The sequence below is a fragment of the Delphinapterus leucas genome, chromosome 14 (genome assembly GCF_059928025.1).
Source record: "Delphinapterus leucas isolate spDelLeu-1000000601 "Yukka" chromosome 14, BTC_Dleu_Yukka2, whole genome shotgun sequence".
Lineage (NCBI taxonomy): Eukaryota > Metazoa > Chordata > Mammalia > Artiodactyla > Monodontidae > Delphinapterus > Delphinapterus leucas.
In genome coordinates, this window is record NC_143142.1 from 52,055,128 (window position 1) to 52,079,915 (window position 24,788).

At 45.5% G+C, this 24,788-nt stretch overlaps 1 pseudogene; it reads left to right on the plus strand.

Annotated features, from left to right (window-relative positions):
- The first annotated feature begins 9,204 nt into the window (after positions 1-9,204).
- Positions 9,205-24,788, plus strand: part of LOC111181443 (large ribosomal subunit protein uL11-like) — a 77,710-nt pseudogene continuing 62,126 nt past the window's right edge.

The following is a 24,788-nucleotide window of genomic DNA, read 5'->3' on the forward strand; positions in this document are numbered from 1 at the left end:
GTGTCGCAAATATATTTTTTCCATTTGTAATTTATCTTTTCCTCTATTTTGTGTGTAAGATCACATTTTGTTACCTTCTTTTCCCTCTTTTGACACCTCCCCCCAGTTAACACTATTAACTGTCCCCAGAACAAAACCAACTTGACATAGTCTTGTGTTATATTTCTTGATGTAGTGGCATTTTGGTTCCCATGATTTCAAGGAAACGTCTGTTAAACACATGTTAGTGTCCCAGTGGTAGACAAATATCCCCAAGGAACTTATTGAATTTTAATAGGGGGCTTCTGAGACCTAGGTAGTGACTTGGAAGCAATATTTCTGAGCTGAGTGGCCACCATCCCTCAACACTTATCTGTCTACACCCACCACTCCATGGGCAGCTGAAATATGTTTAGGATTCACGTATTATAGAACTCTTCTGAAATACAATTCCCCAGGAAGCTTTCATTTTTCTCCAAGTAGTAAAACTCCCACTTCCTGATAGTTACGAAGATAGGTTTTGTTGTCATAACGCTTTCTCTGTGTGCTGCTTTGCAATCAGAGCTTTCACCACTCAATGGATCCGTCACCGAGCAGCACGTTACAGCAAACGCGTATCCGTTTGCCTCTATTATTGTCATAATCAAAAGGCGGGGCTACACTGAAATATTTGCTTCGTGCATGCATATCTGTTATCCGAAGGGCCTTTTAACCTAAATGGTGTGCTTTCTGTAATGTCTTCGGTTAATGAATGGGTCTGTGAGGGCCTCAGAGCAGTGCAATGTGGGAAGAACGCTATAATTTCTTTTTAACATGCAGGAATTCTGAATACGAGAAAATGCATGCCAAATTTTATTGCTTCTAAATCTGAATAATTGTATTTCTGGGCTGTGCATCTGGGTAGATAATAAAGCCACAAAACAATTTAATGAAACATATAAAAAATAAAATGACATTACTAAATATTATATTATGAAGAAACTATTTTTTGCATATTGTCACCTAATCTTTCAACCATATAGCAACAAATAATGCAACCATAATTGAAAGTTTTATTATCCATCTGAATAAATTGAGCTCAAATTTACCTTGTTCTTGTTAGTTGGTGGGCCAGCCTATTGGGGTTACTGACAGGATTTCATTTTCATGGTGGATTATTTTTTTTCCTTTTCTATGTAATCTAAAGTGGTCAGTAAATAGCCCTGTTGCTTAATTGATTCTGAACCCAGCTCTTCAGAAGCCACCCCTCGGCCCTGTGACCCATGCTGGCCACCAGCCCTGGGTCTGCTGAGTTTCAGAAACTGGCTCCACACCTCATGAGTCTTCCTGGTCCTAGAGCCCCATAGACTCACCAAGGGCCCAATGTCTTTACTCTCTGCTGCATGCCATGTTCCCCTCATATTCCACTCCTGCAGCCCCAGAGGGAGATGCTCCATCTGCTATGGAAGGAATTTGATGGGATTTCTGGAGTGGAGACTGGGAATATGTTGACTAGTGTTGGACTACCAAAAGGATCTTTCATTCCACTTTATAGAAGGCCCACGAGCCACCTCCAGGGTGTGGGGTGGGGTGGGGACTATGCCACCGGAAGAAACCCACTGGCACTTCTGATCTTGAGACCCACACATTAGCCCACACTGCTGGAACTGAGGCCCCCGAGTTCTCAGGGCAGGCCGTGGGGCACGGGGGATGCCAAGACTAAGGTGAAGATGGCACATCTTTGTGGGAAAATCTCTACTGATTTCAATAGTAATTTTTGGTTATGTTTATTATAAAATATTCAGCCTTTTCCTGGAGCCTCAGTTTGGAGAATCAGTCTACCTAGCTTTTCCCCTGCTTCCAAGGCCACTGCAGTGGGCCTCTTGAGATTGTCCAAGCTGTGGACGGCCGCCTGGGAGAGAGGATGTTTCTTCATCAGGGAGACTCTGGGACACCTCATTGCAAGAAAGCCCGGGCTGCAGGCCTCACGACCCTTCTTTCTTACTCCCAAGAAGCCTTTTATCCCCCTTGTCTGCATTAGGGAGAATGAGTTAGCAGGAGGGACAAGCAAGTGACACTTCCAGAGCTGTTCTTCCTTTACAGAGCTCTGGCATGGAGTCTGGGCCCTATTCCATTAGAGCCTTTTTTTTTTTTTTTTTTCAGGGAACTTGCCCTCCTTTCCTGCCATTCGGTCTAGGTCAGTCCTACTCTAGTCCATCTGGTGTGTTTCAATAACTCCATGCTTCAAGGAGAAGGGCTTGGGGATTTCCATCTCTTTCCTTCTGAAGCCCTGATGTGCTTATGCAGATGTACCCAGACCCTTAGCCTCAACCTCCAACTGCAAATACAAAAGGGTGAGTTGGGGGAGGAGATCCAGCATCTCTGGCCTCACTGCTCCTGGATGCCACTGACCAATCAAAAGTTCCCTCCACACGGGCTTCCCGGGTGGTGCAGTGGTTAAGAATCCACCTGCCAAGGCAGGGGACACGGGTTCGAGCCCTGGTCCGGGAAGATCCCACATGCTGTGGAGTAACTGAGCCTGTGCGCCACAACTACTGAGCCTGCACTCTACAGCCCGCGAGCCACTGCTACTGAGCTCACATGCCACAACTACTGAGACCCGTGTGCCTAGAGCCGGTGCTCCACAACAAGAGAAACCACGGCAGTGAGAATCCCATGCACTGCAACGAAGAGTAGCCCCCACTCACCACAACTAGAGAAAGCCTGCACGCAGGAGTGAAGACCCAATGCAGCCAAAACTAAATTAGTAAGTAAATAAATAAATTCATTAAAAAAAAAAAGTTCCCTCCACACACGTCCCCTCTCTGAGCAGAGTAAATCTGCCCTGAGATTTACTCTGCCCAGAGGGGGGACGTGTGTGGAGGGGACACATTGGCTATGCTTTCTATTTGCACACAAGTCCTCAGTTTCTTTAAGTCCTTAGGCTTCAAAGATAGTGAAGTCCCATTAGGATTAAGAAAACCTCATCACCAAAAAACCCCATACCCCATTGACAGCAAGGTCATGGTGATACTTTGGAGCAATTATTTTCAAACAAGACTTCTAAAAAATATGGTGCTTGCTATGTGCTAAGTTTTTGGCTCATCCTCAGATCCTGTGGAGGGAAATGGGGGTAACCAGGAAGGGGAGATAAAGAAGACTGTTTGCTTTCTCTTGCCCTTTGTGTAATTCTGTATAAAACTTTGAAAACAGGGGTTGGGGCAATCTTTTTTTTTTTTTTTTTTTTTTGTGGTACGCGGGCCTCTCACTGTTGTGGCCTCTCCCGTTGCGGAGCACAGGCTCCGGACGCGCAGGCCCAGCGGCCATGGCTCATGGGCCCAGCCGCTCCGCGGCATGTGGGATCTTCCCGGACCAGGACACGAACCCGCGTCCCCTGCATCGGCAGGTGGACTCTCAACCACTGCACCACCAGGGAAACCCCTGAGGCAAGTTTTAATTTGCCAAGTAGCTCTTTGGGGGAGAATATATACTCCTCATTGCCCCAGTGGAGGGACATCTACACTCCTGACATCTCCCCAGGCTCCCTTCTGTGGGTTGGGGGATGGAGATGAGAAGCTAGGGGGTGGGGGTGGAAGATGTTGAGCTTAGGTCTTGCTCTCCCTCTGGTCAGAGGCAGCCAGTGTGCAGGATTCCAGCCCATATGTCCTCCACCATGGTGTGCAGGGCAGGGCAAGCCAGAGCTCGTGCAGCTGTGGGGACTCTAATTTAAGGGTGAAGGACCGGCCAGACCACTTGGCCACAGAGCTGAGCTCTATCAACACTTGGGTTGACTCCTATGGCTCTAAGAGGACAATGGGGAAAGGCTGATACCGATGTGCCTGACATTGTGATGGAGAAGAAAATGATCCCAAACTGAAGTTTGGAAGCAAAGCTTCACAGCAGCATCATTCTTTTAGAAACATTTGTTTTCCTCAATTGCATTAATTTTTTTTAACTGAGGTAAAATGCACATAACATAAAATTTACCATCTTAACCATTTATAAGTATACAGTTCAGTAGCATTAAATGCATTCACATTGCTGTGCAACCAACATCCCTAACTCTATTCATCTTGCAAAATTGAAATTCTGTACCCGTTAAACAATTCCCTATTTCCCCCTTTCTCCATCCCCAGACAATTACCCTTCTGCTTTCTGTCACTCTGTGTTTGACTCCTCTAGGTACCTCACATAAGTGGAATCATACAGTATTTGACTTTTTATGACTGGCTTATTTCACTTAGCATTATATCCTCAAGATTCATCCATGTTGTAGCAAGTGTCAGAATTTCTTTTCTTTTTCAGGCTATATAACATCCCATTGTTTATCCTTTTATTTATCCATTCATCTGTCAAAGAACACTTGGGTTGCCTCTACCTTTTGACTATTGTGAATAATGTTGCTATTTACATGGGTGTACAAATATTTCTTCAAGATCCTGCTTTCAATTCTTTTTGGTATATACTTAGAAGTGGCATTTCTGGATCACATGGTAATTCTATGCTTGATTTTTTGAGGAACTGCCATGATGTTTTCCACAGAAGCTGCACCTTTTTACATTTGCACAATAGTGCACAAAGATTCCAAATTCTCTATACCCTTACACCTGTTTTTCTTGAAAGTGACCATTCTAATGGGTGTGAGGTGATAATCTCATTGTGGTTTTGATTTGCGTTTCCCTAATGATTAGTGATATTGAACATCTTTTCATGTGCTTGATTGCCATTTGGATGTTTATTTTAAGAAATGTCTATTCAAGCCCTTTGCCTATTTTTAATCAAGTTTTTTTCCAGTTGTAGGAGTTCTTTATATATTATGGATATTAATCCCTTATCAGATATATGATTTGCAAATATTTTCTCTCGTTCTGTGAGTTGCCTTTATACTCAGTTGATTATGTCCCTTGATGAACTGTTTCAAATTTTGATATAGTCCAGTTTATTTATTCCTGCTTTTGCTGCCTGTGCTTTTCATAACCATTACCTAATTCAATGTCATTAAGTTTTTCCCTATATTTTCTTCTAATATTTCTTCTGTTTAGGTTTTTGATCCATTTTGGGTTGCTTTTATATGGTGTAAGGTAAGGGTCCAACTTCATTCTTTTGCATGTGGATATCCAGTTTTCCCAGCTCTGTTTGTTGAAAAACACTTAATCATATATGTGAGCATTTATTTCTGAGCCCTGTATATGACTACATTGGTATATACATCTGTCTTTATGCCAGTACTGAATTGTTTTGATTACTGTGGCTTTGTAGTAAGTTTTAAAATAAGGAAATATGAGATCTTAAACTTTATTTTTTCTCAAGTCTTTTTGGCCATTCAGCCTCCCTTGAGATGGCATATGAATTTTTGGGTGGATTTGACTATTTCTGCAAAAAACACGGTTGTAATTTTGATAGGGATTGCATTAAATCTGTAGTTTGCTTTGGGTAGTATTAACCTCTTAACAACATTAAGTCTTGCAGTTGATGAACATAGGATGACTTTCCGTTTATTTGTGCCTTCTTTAACTTTTTTTCAGGAGCGCTGTAGTTTTCAGTATATGAATCTATCATCTCTTTAGTCAAATTTATTCCTAAGTATTTTATACTTTTTGATGCTATTGTAAACGGAATTGTTTTCTTAATTTGTGTTTTGGGCTGTTCATTTTTAGTGTATAGAAATGCGGTCGATTTTAGTGTGTTGATTTTGTATCCTACGACTTTGCAGAATTTGATTATTATCTCAAATTGGCTTTTTTCTTTTTTTTTTTTGGTGTGGAATATTTAGGATTTTCTACATATAAGATCATTTTTAGAAACATTTAAACAAATAGTTTCTAAATCAATCCTCCAAGGGGTTTTCTTATCTCTCACCTATCTTTCTTCCTGGTATCCATTTCTGCCCTCATGGGAGCTTTCTTTGTTTCTAGTCATGTCACTTCTCTGATTAATTAACTTCAGTGACTCCAATGTCTTTCTGGTAACCTCAGGGAAATGCCCCAACTCCTCAGTGGGGCTTAGAAGGCCCTTCAGGATCTGGCCCTGGATCCAGAGACCCTGAACTATTTTAGTTCTTTGAACATGCTTGCTTGCCTAGGGATCTTTGCACTGTTCCCTCTGCCTGAATGTCTACCATCTCCCTGACCCCTATCTCTGGTTTACTCCATGTGTCAGAAAACCTTTTGACCTGGTATAACTGGGTTAGGAGACCATGATACATGGCCCCATGGGACCCCATGCTTTATCCCATGGTATAGCCACACAGTATTTTAGTTGCCTACTTCTGTATGTCTCCCCATCTAGATTGTGATGTTTGCATACCGGGGACTGTGGCTTGCTCCTTAGTGTATCCTCAGTGCCCAGCACAACTACAGACACAGAGAAGGTACTCAGGAAGAACACACAATGTGCAGCTTTGGGGAGGAATGATTCTATTCTCTGAGGGAAAGGAGGCAGTGTGGGCTACAAGTGAGGGGAACTTGGGAGGGGGCAGGCTTCCCTTTCTGACCTATTAACGTGGGGGTAATTATAACTACTTCATATAGTCCACACCAAACCAAATTCCATGCAAATAATGTTTATTGAGCATCTACTACAGCCCTCTTCCAGTTGGCACACAAAGATGGACATGGGTACGGCAAGGGGCAATATTTACCTGGAAATTGATTAGGGTGAAACATCCTGGGGAAGAATGCAAAGGAATGCAAGGACACAAGACACAGTAAACACAGAATTCAAGAAATGGTGAGGGGGATTAAAAGAACAAAGGAAGGTGGAAGAGGTTTGACAGTGTAAAGAGCAGACCGTAACCCAGTGTCATGGGGTGTGGTGCCTCCAGTGAAGGCTGTGGAGTGCTTGGTGTTCAGACACAAGCCACAAAAGAGACAGGAGTCCTGCTCTGTGTTCCAGCGTTAAGGAGGGACCTCTCTGGGGAGAGCAGATGGCCCTTTTCATCAGCCTAAACTTTTCAGTCTCTGTCATCACATGGAGTTAGAACCAGAGCCCCGAGAAGGAAAAGGATGTAACTTGATGTGATGCTGTGGTTTATCAAGCTGCTGTTTTGTGCTAGGCTTGGTGCTGGCGCTTGAATGGCTGGCTCATTGTTTCCTCTCAATAAGGCCCAAAGGCACCAGCCCCACATGACAGATGAGCAACTGAAGGTTGTAGACTTGACCCACTTCACAGTGATAGTACTTCTGGAAAGAGTTAGATTGACCGTATAAAACATTATAAGGTTACGTAGGGACTTAATAACCAGTTTGGGGCTGGAGGCAACTTTTTAGTTTTTTGAAGTATAGTGGAGACAACTTTTAAAAAATGTTTTTTTTTTGAAACTAGAGAAAACTGTTAACATTATAATTTCAAAGACTCCTATATCTTTATCATTAATATTTTAAAAAATCAGGTAACATATATCTTCTGCTCCCCTGCAGTGTGCACCATGCTCGGTTCAGCACTTCGGGAGCCAGGAGAGAAGAAGCTGAGTCTATGTAGCCTTACAGGCCTGATGGTGGATCTATTTTCCCACACGAGTGTCAGCTCTGAAATTGCTGGGGTTTTTGTTTTGTTCACAGCTATATCCTTAGAGGAAAAAGAGTGCCCAGTACATAATAGATAATAAATACTCGTTGAGTGAATCCGTCAATACATGAAAGTTCACTTACAAGAGACAGTTAAAAACTGCAAAATAACACATAATCCAGGTCTAGGATGTTTTGCCTGAGCATTACACGCCAAGGGTCGTCCAAAATGAAAATGCTGGTACCACTGCGATTACTGGAGAAGGTTAGGGACTGCCACTTGCTTGTCCTAGATGTGGACCTGGAGTTTGAGTGTTGAAGGGTGGACAAGTGGCTAGGAATAGGAAGGACAGCTCTGGATGTGGGAGAGGCTTGAGCTAAGCATAGGATGTGGGGAGGATGCTAAGTACAGATGAGCAAACTGAGGCTTCAAGACCTGCTTGGGGAATAAGTGGATTTAAACCCAGGCAGTCTGATTCCAGAGCTCAGCCCATGTTTCTTTGATAAAACTAGATGATGGCTGGGAGGAGGAAGGCTGTGAGGATCTATCTCAAAGGCAGGGAGGAGCTGTGAGGTGCGATGTCCTCTGATTTACACATATTTCCTGTCCTTTGAGGTCTTCTCCACTCAGGAAGTGGAGACAATATTTACCTGGACATTTCTAAGTAGGTGGGTATTAATTAGAGAACCAGTTGGGAATTCCTAGGTGAAAAGTAATGCACAAAGAGCATTTCTGTACCAGCCAGTGGTGAAAAATAAAGGGCATTTCAAAGAATGTTATCATACAACTTGATTTTTGCAGAGAGGACTCAGACAGATTGCTTTTGCAGACTTAAATAATCCCAGGATAAAAGGTACTATATAAATGCAAAGTATTATTATTATTATCCAGTGGTAGAAAAGAAGGACATTTCAAAGAATGTTTCAGTAGAATACAATTTGTTTTGCACAGAGAGTTCAAGGGAAAAAGCTTTATTTTATAGACTTAAATAATATTGTTATGGAGCTACAGTAAAATAAATAATACAGATATGATGTTAAGATAAATAATACAGTTAGGAGGCTTAAATAAATAATGGTGGAGAGAAAAGAGAAATTAAGAGTTCTGGGAGAAGGTGGGGGGAGATGCAATTTTGAATTAAAAGTGGTAGAGAATTAAGGTCCAAAAGTCCTAAAGTATTCAGGATGTTTCCACACTGATCAAAAAGATGGCATTGGACAGTTCACAATTACGGGGTTGATCTGACAGCGTTTTTATTTTTTAGTAGTCTGTTCCCATTGTTTCAATGAGTGCAATATCAAAATTTTTGGCTGAAAAGTTAAAAATAATTATATTCACCATTTTGTGGCATTTACACAAAATGACATCCCACCCCTTCTTCCCTAATCCTTGTTCCTTAATCCTCTATTTCTTTGTCCACTTATGCAAAAAACGACCTCATTTTCTACAAAATTCAGAGTTGCTTCCTTTAAAAAGCCCTGTCTCACCCTGTACCCCGGAGGGCATGCCCACCTTCCTCCTCAGTGGATGTGGGTCTTGTCTGCATTTTGTGGTTCTGATGTTTCTTTAGGGTCTGGGTTCCCATCCTTTTATAGGGACAGGGTTGCAACATTCCTTGTGGAAAACTGAACCTCTTCTTCAGCCATAAGCTTGAGCTGGGAGACTTTTTAGACCTGAGATATGAGGAGAATGAGATGGTTGCTCTCAGGAAGGAGGAGGGGGGGAGTTGCTATTAGTGCAATGGCTGGTTCTGAGCTTGAGATGAGGACCACCGGAATGAAGCTCCTGCAGGTGGGAGAGTTGGAGCCAGAAGGGGAACAGAGGCCAGAGAGCTGAAGGCAAGGTGAGTGTGAGATTCTCCCAAGGAGAGCGTGGGATTCTGAATTCTCCAGACTGTGGGAAGAAGGAATTACTGCAAGGTGAAAAGGCCAGAAGAGGCTCAGACCTATGCTTGGAGGACAGAGAGATTCCCAAGAGGCCATGCCCTTGAAGTCTGGGGCAGTTCTCTCCTGGGAAGGTGGATAGGTCTGGGTTGGAGGTGTAGGATTTTAGCATGGACTAAAATCCGTGGGTGCATTCCACTTCCAACCCAAAGGCTGGCAAACTGGGCCGTCCCTGTATTGAAGAGACATTTTCAACTCTTGGGACAAGAGAAATTCTTGCTCAGAAGCATCAATTCCCTACTGGGGATGCTCGCTGGAGCATTATTTTCTCATACTCCATCCAGATGTACTTAAACGCCCAGGCGCCACTGTGTTTGCAGAGGACAGCATAAAGGAAGCCTCATTTTCCAGAAGATGAGGTGGAGTCCCACTGCTCTGAATGTCTCTGTCCTCTACCCGTCCTTCAAGGCCTGGTGTTAGGTCACAGCCTCCTTTAGCCTGACCTTGTCTCCCTCCAGCCAAGATTCTGCAGCCTGGTTGGATAAGTCTCATGTTGTCATTTCTCATATATGCTTACTTTCTTTTTCTCTTTTCTCACTCAGTAACTAGACGATGGACTCCTATCTCCTCTTGTCTCTTCCAGCGCATCTTGCTCAGGTGTAAGGCATTCGGTATTTGTTCAGTGGAGAATTATGGATTTGAAGAGAGGCAGGAAGCTGTGGCTAGCTCTGGAGTTGGGCAGGAATGGGAGGGGGATGGAGCAAGCCTCAACCCCAAGCCTCCTGTCCTCAGGATGTGGCAATGCCCCTTTGAGTTTCCTCCTTGGTTCTTGAAGTTACAGGTCAAGTCGCTCAATCCCACAGGGAGAGAGTCAGGAAAAGCCTCAGGAGGCATTGTTTCCCTGGGAGCAAGGAGTTGGATGTGATGTTATGTAACTTTGAGGGGAAAGAAAAAACACAGCAAACAAAATAGAAAGGCAGGGAAAATATAAATTAAAAAGAGTGCAAAGTTTTATTGTCAGCTGCTGCTGTCACCTCCTGGAACTACAGTCTTATCTAAGAAATATGTGACATACTAATAGGAAGTAATTTACCCAAGGATGTTTTTGCGCCTTGAATTGCCTTCCCTGCTCAGCTGTGGGAACTTGGCGAGTGTATATGCATGAGAGCCGGCACGGTGCTTCAGAAACTTCCCAATTTGTGCACAATGTGACTTCTATAAGTCCATTAAACTCATCTTGGGGAAAAGCTCTCTGGAAAACAGTGAACCATGGGATCTCAAGGAGCCCATGAAGGTAGACAAAAATGGCAAAACGATGACAAAACCTTCTTGGCTAAAGTGACTTTATGGTGGCTGCTGTTTCTCTGCTCACCCTCCCGCCCACCCATGATTTCTTCCTCTTCCTCTGCCCTTGAGGTTCTGCTGTGGCTGGGCAGGCCTTCATCTGTACTGTCTTTGATCCAGAGGGCACTGTCATTTTTTCTTGCTGTGGTTGGGTGGGACCTGAGGTTAGGACCCGGGTACATGGGGCTTACCTCTCAGCCTGGAAAACAGGTCAGAGCTGTTGTGACCTCAGGGAGCTGGTGGTGAAGCTCTGATGAGACCCCTCGCAGGCTGTGCCCGCAGATGGGAATGAAGGCATTTAACCAGCCCACGGATCCTCAGTGCTTGGGGAGGAAGGTCCAGAGAGAAGAAAGGTATAGGGAAGGAGGATGGAGAGAGCAGGGCGGGTCGTAACAATGGTAAGAGAGTGGAAAGAGAGAGAGAGAGGGGTGAATAAGAGAGGCGTATAGTGGATGCAGAAAAGGAGGACAAGGAGGAGAGAAAAGGATCAGGAGACTGTCCTGCTTTTGTCTTTCTCCTGAAATGCCTTCATATGCTTGTTTCGTAAACATAGGCTGGGCCACGATCAGAATATACTCAGATTATAGAAGCCACGAAGAAATGAATAGCACTAAACACAAGAGAGCTGCCCGCCAGGGTGGGCGTGGCCACAGGGAGAGCAGATAGCACTGTTGAGGTCTCCTTGCATGTTCTTTCACCTCCTGCCTCCTGCTCCAGTCGTGGTGCCTCGGGTCCCACCAAGGTCTGCCTCGAACAGGGCATGCGCAGTCCGCCGTTGCTGGAGGATCCGTGAGGCATCCTTCTAGCTGTGCTGGGCAGCTGAAGGCCGCCCCACTTCTGGAGTGGTTGTGAGATGAGCTGAGATAAGAAGCCAGGGCATGGATGGTGTGGGGGCTGGGAGGGGGTGGGGCAGGCCGGTCCAGCCTCATCGCTGGACCCCGGAGCGAAGAGCCATTGGGAAGGGGGGACCCAAGGGTGCTCACTGGGTATGGGTGACTGGGCGGGGACAGGGGGAAGGAAGTAGGGCGCCTTTAATTTGTACTCCGGCCTGTATATCTCTCTCTGTGTCCCAGCTTGGGAAAAAAGAAATGAACCCTTTATCAATTTTTAATAAATTGAAATGATAAATAATCCATTTAATAAATTATTAACTGAGAAAATTACTGAAAACTGAAATATCAAACAATCGTAAGCAAATGCTCGAAGCATCGTGTTTATTAATAACAAAATCTGCCTCAGGAGAGTGCTGATGCTATGGCTCTGACGTGGCTTCTGTCCCCACACCCACTTCTGCCCAGCGTGTGAGGGGCTGGGTGCTGGGGCATCCGCAGTGGGGGGGACATGCACAAGTGGAGCAGTTGCTGTAGCCTTGGAGCCCACAGATTGACAGCTCAGACAGCTCTTGAGGAGGTGGTACCTGGATGTGGCACTTTGATGGGCACCAGGACAAAGTCCCCAGTTTCTGCCATCATGGTCTTGGAAAGGAGCCAGAAACAATCCCATCTCTGGGGTTTAGTTCTTTAAATCGAAAACTACATGTTCAGAAAAAATTGTGTGCGTGTGTATGCACGTGCATGAAATTTTGTATATATAAAGGATGACGTCAACCCACAATCTGCCTGGTGTTGTGATCCACTGAGCTGGCTGTCCTACAGCAGCCTGACTGCCCACGACAGAGGTCTGGGATGCTTCATGGTGGCAGAGGACCTGGCCTCCGGGCCTTGGCTGAAGAGGGCTCCAGCACTGTGCTGGGAGGGGGCACTGGTGGCAATTTTGGGAGTCCTTTCACAAAGCCCCCTTTGGTGCTCCTGAAAGGCCTTTGGATATCAAGGAATCCAGGCCATCATTCACTCTGAGAAATGGAGGCTCAGAGAGGTGGGACTAGCCTGCAATGTCAGGGCTAGTGAGGGAGAGCCAGTGCCAAATAGGGCCTGGATTCCTGGGCAAATGCCCTTTCTATTAGGGCTCCAGATCTTCAGGCCGGTTCTAAGCTGCTGGTCCCTGAGAAGCCTCCCTCTCACCCCGTCGCTTCCTCTCTGCCCTCTCGGGACTCCTGCTTCGATATGGAGTTACACAGATCTGTCCAGGGCAGCTGGCTCAGGATGCATCACTGCAAGGCTGACCGTGGTCTTCCTTGCGTTGCCCTGGCCTCTGGTCAGAGGCTACAGGCATCATCTCCTCCTAAACACTGGATGTTTCCAGAAGCATAACCAAGCCTGCCCTCCTGCCTCTGCTCTCCCAAGGCTAGGGTAATCTGGAAACATGGTTTCTTCATTATAGCCCTGCCCTGGGATTAGGGGCCAGGCAGGTGACCTCCTTATGTCCTAGTTCCTTTATCTGTAAAATGGGGGTAATAATAAACAGGGTAATTTGATGACTGGGATTGAAACAGTCCCATTATAAAAATACAATGCAGCAGTTCGGGATGACAGGCTGTAGGCTAGAAGATGGTGCTGCAATGGGTATTTTTAGGAAGGAGGGAAGGGGGGGAAGGATGGGTGGTTTATAAATGTTTGTTGCATTAAAAAATGTGCTAGTTTGAATTGTGCAGAACAGGGTATCATTTGTTTCTAGAAAAATTCACTGCTGTAGAAATGAATTAGTTTACATTGAATATGTGATGGTTCACAGAAAGGGATATTAACCCAATTTGCATTTCTTTGAACTGAAATAAATTATTGCCGTGTTTGCATTAGTTGGGTCAACTGGATGTGATAGGGCAGACCCACAGTAGGGAGGGCTGGCCCTGCGCTCAGAGGGTTGCCATAGGATTGATGAATGCAGATCAGCAAGCACCCTTCACATCAGGGCTTATTAACGTTTTGCGGGGGGTACTGTGGACCCCTTTTGGGGTCTGATGAAAGCAACCGGCAGACCTACCCCACACAATTGTGTATGGACCTCAGCACTGTCTGAGTCCTTTAACCTGTCATGGTCCAAGGAAACCCGTGTCTATTGTCTTGGTGTCTCAAGCCCAGATCATAACCTAGGTTGGTTAGAAGGCAATTTCTGAGGCCTCTCCCATCTGTGGAAATAAAACAGGACTTTGACCCTGAAGAGGGGGACAGCCAAAGACAAGCTTATATATGTACTCAGAGCTGAGGACGTGGACATTTCTGACCTATATAAGACAGTCCCAGCTAGGAGAAGGAGCTGGCTATGCCACCTGCAGCCCTGTCAATCACCAGAATTGGTTTGGTGGGCCTGGCTGGCAAGCCTTGGCCCCCTCTACCCTCACTTCTCCATGCCCATGTCTGCTTCAATTGCATGCTGAACCAAATAAAGAATGCCCCCCCCCAAGGGCAAGGAGGTGCCAGTGTCTGGGTTCCTCCAAACCTGGCCCTGGCCTGCCCCCAGAAGTTCCCTATCAGAGTTGGAGGGCAACATTGGCACAGAGCCAGCCATCCCAAAGGTCTGTGCAACTTCTTTAACGCCTGACAAATGGGGCATGGAACTGTGAGGGGTAAGTTGTGAACTCTGACAGCATATGTGGACAGTGGTGCCTATTGCAGATGGACATCGAAGGTAAAGGTAAATCCAGAAGAAATGGAAACTACGAGTATTCAGAGACACGTGCCTGGAATTTGCTGTCATCTGTCAGACCAGAACAGCTTAAGTGACCCAAAGCCTGTAATATGGGGGGAGATGGATCATGGGATGGAAGAGAATGGAGAAAATCATCTTACTTTTCCCCCAATAGAGGGTGGCAAAGCTAGCTCATTAGCAACCAGTGACCAGAGAGCCTTATTTAATGAGTCCCCTACCTGAACTCCCTTTTATTGGAAAGAAAAAACGATAGGACAATAAGATGATAAGCAAGAACTTAATTTAAAAAATAACTCGAGGGTAAAAGTCCTCTGTATCACCTATGCTGCAGGTGGCATAGCCAGCTCCTCCTGCTTAAAACCCATCGATAGTGCTTTTGTGATGTCAGGGAAAAGCCCGAGCCCCTTAACTCAGTATAAAACTCACCCACCCTACTTGACTAGTGGTACTGAATTTCCTAAATGTTTCACACCCTCTAATACCTCCAAACCTTTATTTCTGCTGCTCTTTTTGCTGGGGACATCCTCTCCCCCTTCTCATGGATGTCACGCCCTCAAGGCAGTATTCTCTGGCCCCTGGACCAGGTTTGGGCGTCTGTGATAATACTCACTGCATTATAGCATCAGCAGTAGGAGAGGCTGATGGAGACCAGCTAGCCAGTGGGCTCTTCAGGGCAGAGCCACGACTGATTCTCTGTTGGGTCCTGTGGCCCACCAGACATGTGGGAGGAAGTTGGTAAATGCATCTTGAACGTGTGCATCCCTAAGGTAATGACTCAATAAAGAAAAGGACTTCAGTCTCAGTGTCCTGCATTTCACCCAACTGATCTCCTCTACAATGTCAAATATGGCTTGTATTTACTAAGCCTCTCTCATCTGTAAAGTGGCAATAATACTGTCTACCTGATGATTTTCGTGAGGAAGAAATGAGTTAATTCACATAAAAAGCAGTGCGCCTGACATTCAGTAAGTGCTCAATGAATGCTTGGTATCATAGTTCTCCATAAATAAGTTGAGAGACACCAAACCCAGTGCTGTCCTGGAAATGAGAAACTTCAGTTAGACCCACCATTAACAACTAGTTGGTGAAAAGGCTTTAGAAAGTGACCTCTGGGAAAAAGTAGCACTCGGACCTGAGACCAGGAATCAGACTTTGGGGGAGCGTCAGGACCCACAGAGGCTGCCAGTGTTGCCAGATGTCGCCTGACCAATAGTGGTCAGGTGGGGATGGAGGAAACTCCCAGTGGAACCTGGCTAGGCTTTACTTAAGTCAGGGGAAGGAATTCATGCTGGGTAAATGAGGCAATGAATGTGCAAGTGCTTTGCAAACTGCAAAGTGCTATACAAATGTGAAGCATTATTACAGTCACCTGTTTCTCTTCTTTGTGCTCCTAGGGTTTCCTAATAAGAGCTCTTTTTGAAAGTCCTAGGCTGGCTTCCGGTTAACTAAGGGGAAAGGGTGTGTGCAGTGTGGTAGGTAGGAGGGCCTGTGTACCCCAGGGGTAGCAGAGGTCTGGGCTAGGAAAGGGGGGACTTGCTGGCAATAGGAACTAGGAGATGAAAAGGCTGAACATTGCGTGGTGATTAATCCCTCCCACCTGGACCATTTCCCAGGGCCAGGGCCATCCTGGAGCTGCTCAAATCATTCTAGAGAAACGGAATGGCCTGTGCTGAGAAGGGTGAGAGCAAAACCTATGGCCCCAGTGGCTGTGAATAAGTGTGGAATGTCATGGGCAATGTCCCTAATTCCTGCCTCATGGCTTGCCCAGGCTGCTTTGTCCAGCTGCTTTGTGCAAAGGACACAGACTGGCCTGGAAGAGGGAAGAACTCTGACCCCTAACGCCCTAATACCAGGCTCATTTGCTTCATTCTGTGCCCAGCCTTCTCCTGTGCCTCCTTCCCCACCTCACAGCCATGGTAACCAGGCAACCACAGGCACTTATCATGGTTTACATCTCTGCTTCAGCAAGGTACAGCCAACCCGGACAGAGGAGCCAAGGCACCAGGCCCATTTCCCAGGCAGTTATTCATGAGTTTATGGTTAAACTCAACTTGCCCTTTGTTATATTTTCCCAGGGGCCAAGGAGCCCCACCTAGAGAGAGTCATGTGAAATCTCAGCCTCTTACATCCCACTAGGGTATGAGAATGGAACCCTGGATGATTGCATGGATAATCATCAGGATAATGTCTGTGATTCTTCATGAGATCTCTGTCTCCTTAAACTCTTGGGAGCTGTCTACACCATTGACTTCCCAAAGCGCTAAGCTGGAAGTAGCATATAGCTCTTAAGCTATGAAGCTTAAGCATGAAGCAAGGATTGTGTCCCCATATCTGCTTGTTCACTGCTCCATACCCAGCACGTAGCACAGTTCCTGATAGAATGGGGTTAAATATGTTTGTTCACTTAGTGAATAAATTAGTGAATATGAGTGGACCATCCCAAGGCAAATTTTAAAGGTCTCAGTAAGACAGTGTTTAAATAGGTTTTTGCCCAAATGTCAACTGATTTTCACATGATTAACCATATACATCATTTCCTCAAACAAATGGGTGTGATTTGGAGAGGGCATTGAAGCTGCAAGAGACAGTGTAGGTGGTTGAAGAATTCCATAAACCTAGGACAGGGGCAGGGATGAGGATGGCATGCTCAGTGGACGGTGAAAACTAGAGGGGTCAGATGTTAAACTCGCACTATTTGAGTCACTGCTTTTGTTCACGACTTTCTGAATTCTTAGAACACTACATTCATTCTTTCCCACTACCCCCCCACCCCCCACCAAAAGGCATTTAAAAACTGCACTTAGAATTGAAGTGGGGGGAAGGCCATAAGTCATTGTCTGGCCCTGCTGTTCTCAATTTTCAGTGTATCAAAATCATCTGTGAAATTTTAGGAACCATAACTGTCCAGGCTCCATTACAAACCTATTCCATCAGGCCTTCTAAAAGCATAGCCTGAGGGGTAAGTTGCAAAAACTTCATGGATGATATTGATGCCCTGAAAACAACTAGCATAGTTGTTCATTTCATCCAATTCACTGAGTACTTCTACAACATAAAAAGCATTACTTATTTATATGGCACCTCCTAGTTTCTGGGGTTTCCTAAAGTGTGTCCCCAAAGTGGTTTCCACATCCCATGTGCCCTCTGATCAGGGTAGAGAGCAGAGGGACACTTAAATCGTCCACAAAGAGCAGCATGACCATTTGCTCTTACTTTCTTAGGTTGGTCATACCGCTGAGAGCGTGGGCAGAGCACAGGTGAGTTTGGATGGAGTTGGAAGGAGAGATCGAGCCCAGGGCTTTGGCCAGAGGGGCTGCCCAGAGTAGGACACCTGTGGCAGTTCTTCAGAAGTGTCAGAGGCGGTATACTCCAAGTGCAGTTGATTCATTCATTTATGTTTCCTTCATTCGTCAGTTGTTTACCGAGTGCCTAATGCTGCTCACACCATGGTGTGTGAGATGGCAACTCTCTGCCTAATGGAACTGATGGTTGGGGTGGGGTGCCATGGGGAGATAGAGATAATGAATAAGTCAACAAATAAATAACATTTATACAGATTTTAGTAAGAATGACAGTCAACAAAGAAAGCCTCAAGCTACTTTTCACACTGTTTTGACTCCATTCAATCCTATATGAGTTGGTGGGTGTGGCCACCTGTATCCCATGATGTACTGGCCCCTTATACCTCGTTGCCGCCCAACTCTGCATCCTCCTCCATCTCCCTGACTTTCTCTATATAATTTACATTTTAACATTTGGTGATGCTAAATATTTTACAGATAAGGCAGCTGAGATCTGCAGAGCGCACGGCCAGTGAGTGGGATGGTGGGCTTGGCTTTGGGCTTTGAACCCCACCTTGTCCTTCTCCTTCAAGCCTCTACCCACCTTGGCCTCTCTTCAGACCCAGGGCAGGTTGCCTCAGCTCCTTCTCTTTCTTTTTAAATTTCTTTGATACAAAAGACTTCAATTAACTTTTCTCTGTAGAACGACTTTTTCTCTGTAGAACTTTTCTCTGTAGAACGACTATTAGGCAAAAGTTTCTGTGGATCCAATAAAACATCAGATGATACTGAGCCTACGTCAGGCAAAGCCTGCAGAGTGATCAGTTATTATGTATAAATGTTACAACTTTATTTTGAGGAGAATACATGTGTACTATCACATACACAGCGTGATTGATTACAGCATGCGGATCTGTGGCAACAAGATAAACTCAGATAGAATAATCTGTGGGTAGTTAGGCCTCAGCAATTTGTTATCAAAAGACAACTCTAGAAATGATAATTCCTCTCATTTCAGCAATTTCTCGATGCCACTGACTTCTGACGCTGGGGGGCCAGTCCTCTTCTCGCTTGTGTCTTTTTTCAGGTGTTCAACAATGAGCCATGGAAAGTTGTGTTCGCCATCAAAGCCATAACCGCAGCTGGGACTTGGCCCAAAGTGGACAGGTGTTAGGGTACGGGACCTGGGGCTGCTGCCCTAAAACAGCCTCTGTTTATCAGCTAACAAACAAGTAAACATAAAAAAATGGCCGTGATTTGTTTAGCACATAAAACAGTTTGGATAAAAATGGATTACATCAAGTAGCAGACTATTTTGCAGATCAGCCCCAAGCAACTTGTTGCTGAAAAGTAACTGGATGGAATTTGTCAGCAGCTTTCCAAATAACCATTCGTGAAACAAAGAGTTGCTTGAATGAATTAAATCAAGCGCAAGCCCCCAGCTCTTCCTTGAGGCCATTGTTGACTCCGTGGGGGATTCGGTGACCTTCTTTGGGCTCCTCTAGGGTCTGGGGCCACTCTTTTGATAATGAGTCACCCATGTGCATTCCCTTGGATTCCTGTCCTTATTTATGACTTCTCTTTATTTGTTACCCGCTTTTCATGACTATGGAGCGGTGCCATGGCCCACTGGAAGGGAATTCTAGATCTGGAGGGCAAAGTCCTGCGTTGGCATCCTCTTCCGCCTCCCATGGGTTCCGTGACCCTGGGCAAAGCACTTCCCCTGAGCCACAGCCCCATCATCTGAAAAGCAGAAACAATGACACCAGTCCTACCCATCTTGCAGGGTTATGAGAAGCAAACAGGCAAATAAAATATTTGAAGGCACTTTCCAAACCGTGCAGTTCTACGCAAGAAATACTTATGAAGCCACTGAGACCACTTCACTTACTTTGGATGCAAATACAGTCACTTCTGTTTTTATTTTCCGATCAATCATGTAAGACCTCAACTTCTCTTATCATCAGGAAGTCCAGTTCCTTATTTCTTATCCCTGACAATGCACATTCTCCCAAAAGCGGGAGAGAAAAAATTGAAAGCTCCGTCTGACCATGACACACCTACTTGGGGGGGGGGTATCTTTGCTGCCTTCTGGTCTACAGGGCCTGTGTTGTCTGTGGGCCCTTCCCTGGTACCCTCCTGATGCCCTTGCGGGTCCAGATCCCTGTACCCGCAGCCATTTCTGGGGTTTCCTATACTTGGATCCTCACTCTCACATGCTGAGCCACTGTTTCCCCAAATTGCTTCTCCAGAGGGACTGGGTCCTGAGGCATTTCCAGTTTCCACACGTTCTGTGCCAACATCACCTTGTCCCCATGAAACCCCATAAGCTCTAGGACTGATCCTGGGTCACCAGTTTGCATCTCCCTTCCCTGTTGGGAGATGCCCTTTTCGGTCCCAGACATTATTTCTTACCAGAGGTTAGCATCCTAGGTAAGAGCAAGGACTCTGGAGATCAGCCTACATCAGACCAAACTCCAGCCTCACCATTTCCTAGAGTGGGATTTTGGGAGAATTACTTAGGATCTCTGAACCTCAGTGCTATCATCTGTAAAGCAGAAATAAAATGGTACCATCTCATAGGGTTGTTTTGAAAATTAAATGAGATAATAGATGTAAAACCCTTACAAGTGTCTGGCATGAAGTAAGAACTGTAGATGTGTTATTAGCTTTTATCTATTATGACTGATCATGGTCACAGAGATCCACATATACAGGTTTCCCTAATCTAAAGCTGTGCTGCAGGGATTAGGATGTGGGCTGTGTCTGCCTCAAAAGGCTTCTGGACTCCTGACACAACTAATACAACTTAGTCCATGCCCTTTGCCTCCATGACACTAGCCAAGAGTTAGACCTGCTAAGTTGAACAAAAAGGGGCAGAGGAAAAGTTGTATCAGTTAATTTTTGCTCTGTAAGAAATCATTACAAAAATGCAGGGGTTTAAAATGACAACTTCTTATTTAGTTCAATGTTCGTCTGTTCTGGGTTGGTTCAGCTCATCTCTGCTGGATTTTCTCAGGTGTCTCTGGTCATCTGGTGGGTTGGCTGGTGGCTCGATGAGCTGGGATGCTCTCACTCACTTCTGGAAGTTGGCGGGCTATTGGCCAGGAATTAGCTGCCTGGGTGCCTTGGCTGGGTGCCTGGTTTCTTCTCCTTGGGGGCTTTCAGCTTCCAGCAGGCTAGCTGGGGCTTCTTCACAGGGCTGTCTCAGAGTTCAAAAGGTGGCAAGATAAGAAGCTTACAAGACCTTTCGAAGCCTAGGCTGGGGAATCACACATTCTCTTGGTCACATCCAACTCTTGATGGAAGATGCTTGGCTGCTAAGAGTTTGAGGTTATTTGTAGTTAATCACAATAGTAAACCCTTTGCTCAGGGCAGTGGGCTCTTTGCATTCTAAGAGAGCTGGTGATTCCACCTTTACTGAGAGGACTCTCTCTCTCTCTCTCCTTTAATTTTAATTAATTACATACCCACTCTGTGCCAGGCACATTGGCTATAGAAAGATCAGGTGGTCACAGAGCTCTTAGAGAGAAGAGGGAAGGAGGGCTAGAAGTGCTTTGCTAGTGTCTGGAGAGCTTTAGCCTGGCCTAAGGGAAGTAGAAAGGGCTCCTTGAGAAAGCAAAGTTAAGGCTGAGTCTTGAAGGATGTCAAGAGATAGCCGTGTTTGGGGGTGGGAGGGGAGTAGAATGTAAGGATCAAAGTGAAGTTATAAAAAAGGATCACCCAGTCTTGCTCCCTTAGTTACAAGAGAGAACAGTGAGGCCTGGATACTCCCAGTTGCACCCACATTTAGGGGAAGAGCAGGGCCCCAGGCTTCCTGGCTAGTCTGTCATGATTTGTGCCCAGAATTAGGTCAAGAAAAACATTTCAGTTAGGGCTACCTTGGAAAGTCCATCACAGACTCAGTCATGTTTCCTTTTCAGTCTCTGATTCTACCCTCCCTTCGGAGGAACTCCACATTTCCTCCACCCCTGGCTTTCACATCCTCTATGTCTGGAAAAGCAAAGATCTACTCTAGGACTGGCTGGTGAGGAACCCAGACAGATGTCTGCACTCACGCCTGGCTGTGTGGCCCGTAGACCCGTGTGGCCAGTGAGGTACCTCCATGCAACGGACAATGCCGAGGGATGAACCCCAGCCTCCAAACTGCATGCAACATGTCAGAAGATGCAACCACACAATTTCATCAGGTATTGTTTTTCTTTGGCAAAAGGTACAAGAGGCCATGAATCTATCATTAGGCTTCTGGAACACTCAGTTCCTACCTGAATTAGAAACACGCTTCACAGCAGAGTGTTGGCTCTCCTTCTGGCCTTAATTCCCAGCTGAGGACCTGGGCTGTCCCCAGTCGGACAGAAGTCAACCGTGATCTCCACCCTGGGCCATTGTATAGCACTTTGCTCTACAGCCTTCAAAGTATCCTCAAGTCCTTCATCTCATGGGATTCTCATGGGATTCTATGCAGAAGCTAGATAGAAAAGTCCTCATTGAATAGATGAAGAAATAGAGGCTCAGAGGGCCTAAGAAACTTGTTTGAAGCCTCCAATTAGTGAGGGCTTAGAAGGCCAGGCTTTGAGCCTTCAAGAGTAGATCTTTCATGGAGAAATACAGAGCAAACAACCTCTGGCTTGACATCAGACCACACCCTCAGGGTCTCCTGCACCCTGTACATGTCTTGCCAAACCCAGTCAGCACAGGTGTCAGTACATTCTTGAGCCCTCCTCTTTGATTTGACTTCCCTGCACATGGCCTTGTCTGACCGTAACATCCATGTGATGCTTCCAGCCCCACACTGCCAGAGCAGGTTGTCAGTGGGAAGCAGAGAATAGAAGACTTAGTGCATGGCACAGACACTACAACTTCTACCCAACTAGAGGCCAGTCTCTGGTGGGCAGGCAAGGAATCCTGGAGTCATGCCTTATTTAGCCAAATCAGTAAACACAGATTGCCCACTATTAGACATGGAGGAAGGACCGCGGGGAGCTGGTAGGGTGAGGAGGCCTGGCTTAGAATATCTGACAAGGAGATGCTAATTAGACTCCCTTTGTGTTGTTGAGAGCAGACCTAGGGCAAACTGCTGAGAGTGTCTGGAAGCAAATTTTAATCCACTGGGAGGAAGAACTTTCTGCCCCTTTAGAGCTGTCCAGAAGGAGATTTTGTCTTAAGTGATGGCTTAGCTGTCTGTCATTCAGGGGAGTTGCCAGTCCCATTCTGAAGAGCAAGAACTGACAGAAAAGCCTTTTTCAGTCAAACTAAAGCCCATCAATTTTTCTTTATTAGGCCCAACGATTGGTCCTAATTTTAGATTCTGGAGTGACATCAAATAAAGCTAATCACTCTTGCACATTTTACAAGAGGGGCTTGTAAATGAGTTTCTAATTGGTGGAATTTCAGGCATGGTTATAAAGTGCAATGAAGAATTTCAGGCCAGTGGGGAGATATTTTGGGGCAGTGTGGCCTTCTCAGAACCCTTAATTCATGCCACAAAGCTGACCAGCTACCATCCAGGGTTGGACGAATGTATGAGAAATTCATTTAATTTTCAATTACTAAAGATTCTTTGGTGGGGACATAGTGGCATCAGTAGGGCTTTAGAGGTTTTCTTGGAGTCTTGGACGAATGTCCCTTGCCCTTTAGAGTCAGATTGTGAAGTTGAGGTTCCCAATTTAGGAAATGGCTCTGCTGGATGGGGCAGGAGCATGAGGGGGCTTGCACATGATCCCTGCATTTGGTCCACTTGCTTGGGGATCTTTGTGGAAAGGATGTGTGTAAGCATTGCTGACGGCACCCGCAGGCTGGGCCTGAGAGAAACTCTACCCCTTCATCAAGCCCCTGGTACTGGCCATGGAGGGTCATTGTTGGAGGCGCCCTGGCCTCTGCCTTCGTGATCACTGTGAGCTGAGAGCAGCATTCAGTAGCACCGAGAGGTATATGAGCTTCCTGCTCAAAGACATAAGCCGGGAACAGGTGCCACTGCCAGAAAGTGTTTAGTGTCTCTGCCTCCCCTTTCTGTATCACTTCCCTTCTTCTACCCTCTTCTGTGGGCACATTGGGTCCCAAGTATTGCAGAAGCAAAAATATAGTTCTTTAGCTATTACTGAGGTTCTGGTGGCTTACTCTGTGCAGCCCATATGCCTAGTCCGGGTAGGGTGGCACAGTCAGTATCCTACGTATTTCTTGTTCTCCCTGTCTTCCTTGTTTATTTAAACAGCCAGTATTGCTCCTTCTTTTAGATGACAGCTAGGAAACACAGCCTGGTTCTTTATGCATGCATCCATGCGTCCATGCATGCATGCATCCATCCATCCACTCATCCATCCATGCATACCTTTCTTTGACATGTACTTACAGGACTTTGATATAGAGTCAGACACTGTTAGGCACTAGGGACACACTCAGAGTAAAATGGGGTCCTTGCATGACTAGTTGAGAGATAGGCCTACAAACACACACGCTCGGTACAATGAGACAGTGGCTGCAATGGAGGTTTGCACAAAGGGCAGTAGGAGCCAGGACAGGCCTGGCTGCTTTGGGGAGTCAGGGAAGGTGTGAAAGGAGCCTCGATAATCCAGTCAGCATTTTCCAGACAGACAAGTGGACGGGGAGCACTCTGTGCAGGGTCCAGAGGTAAGAGGCAGCATGTCATTTAAAAAGAGGCTCCAAGAGGGCAGGGTCTGCATCTGCTTTTGCTCCCCATTGTACGTCTGCTCATAGTGGACGCTTGCCTTTTCTAGAATACGCAGCTTTGCATGTATCGTTAAGTTTATACACACGAATTCATTTTTTTACTTTCTAGCAAACTAATACATGTACATGATTACAAAATTCAAATTTATGACAAAGCTTACAAAAAAGCCCTAGCTGTTCCTTTGCCTCCTATTCCTTACTCCTGAGTCTTACCTCCGAGAAACACCATTTTCAACTTTCGGAGCTCTTAGTGCTGTTATTTACCTTCATATTTCTAAATGATGTTATTATATTGCTATATCTTCAGGACATGAGTTTTTAAACTTCCATCTACAGAAGTTCAGGCTTTCTCTCTTTCAGCCTACAGACCACCCCTTCTCTTTTTTCCATCCTCCCAGCCTAGTTATATTGCAATTTTCTAAGTGAATTTTTAGTATTTTCATATGTATATTTATGAAGATATTCACAAAAGAATACAAGTATGATTACTTCCTTTTTTAAACAACTTTTTGTTTTTCTAAGAGCTAAAAATGGTCAGATTTAATAAGTTGTCTAGCTTTCTATGTACTTACCATTGATTCTC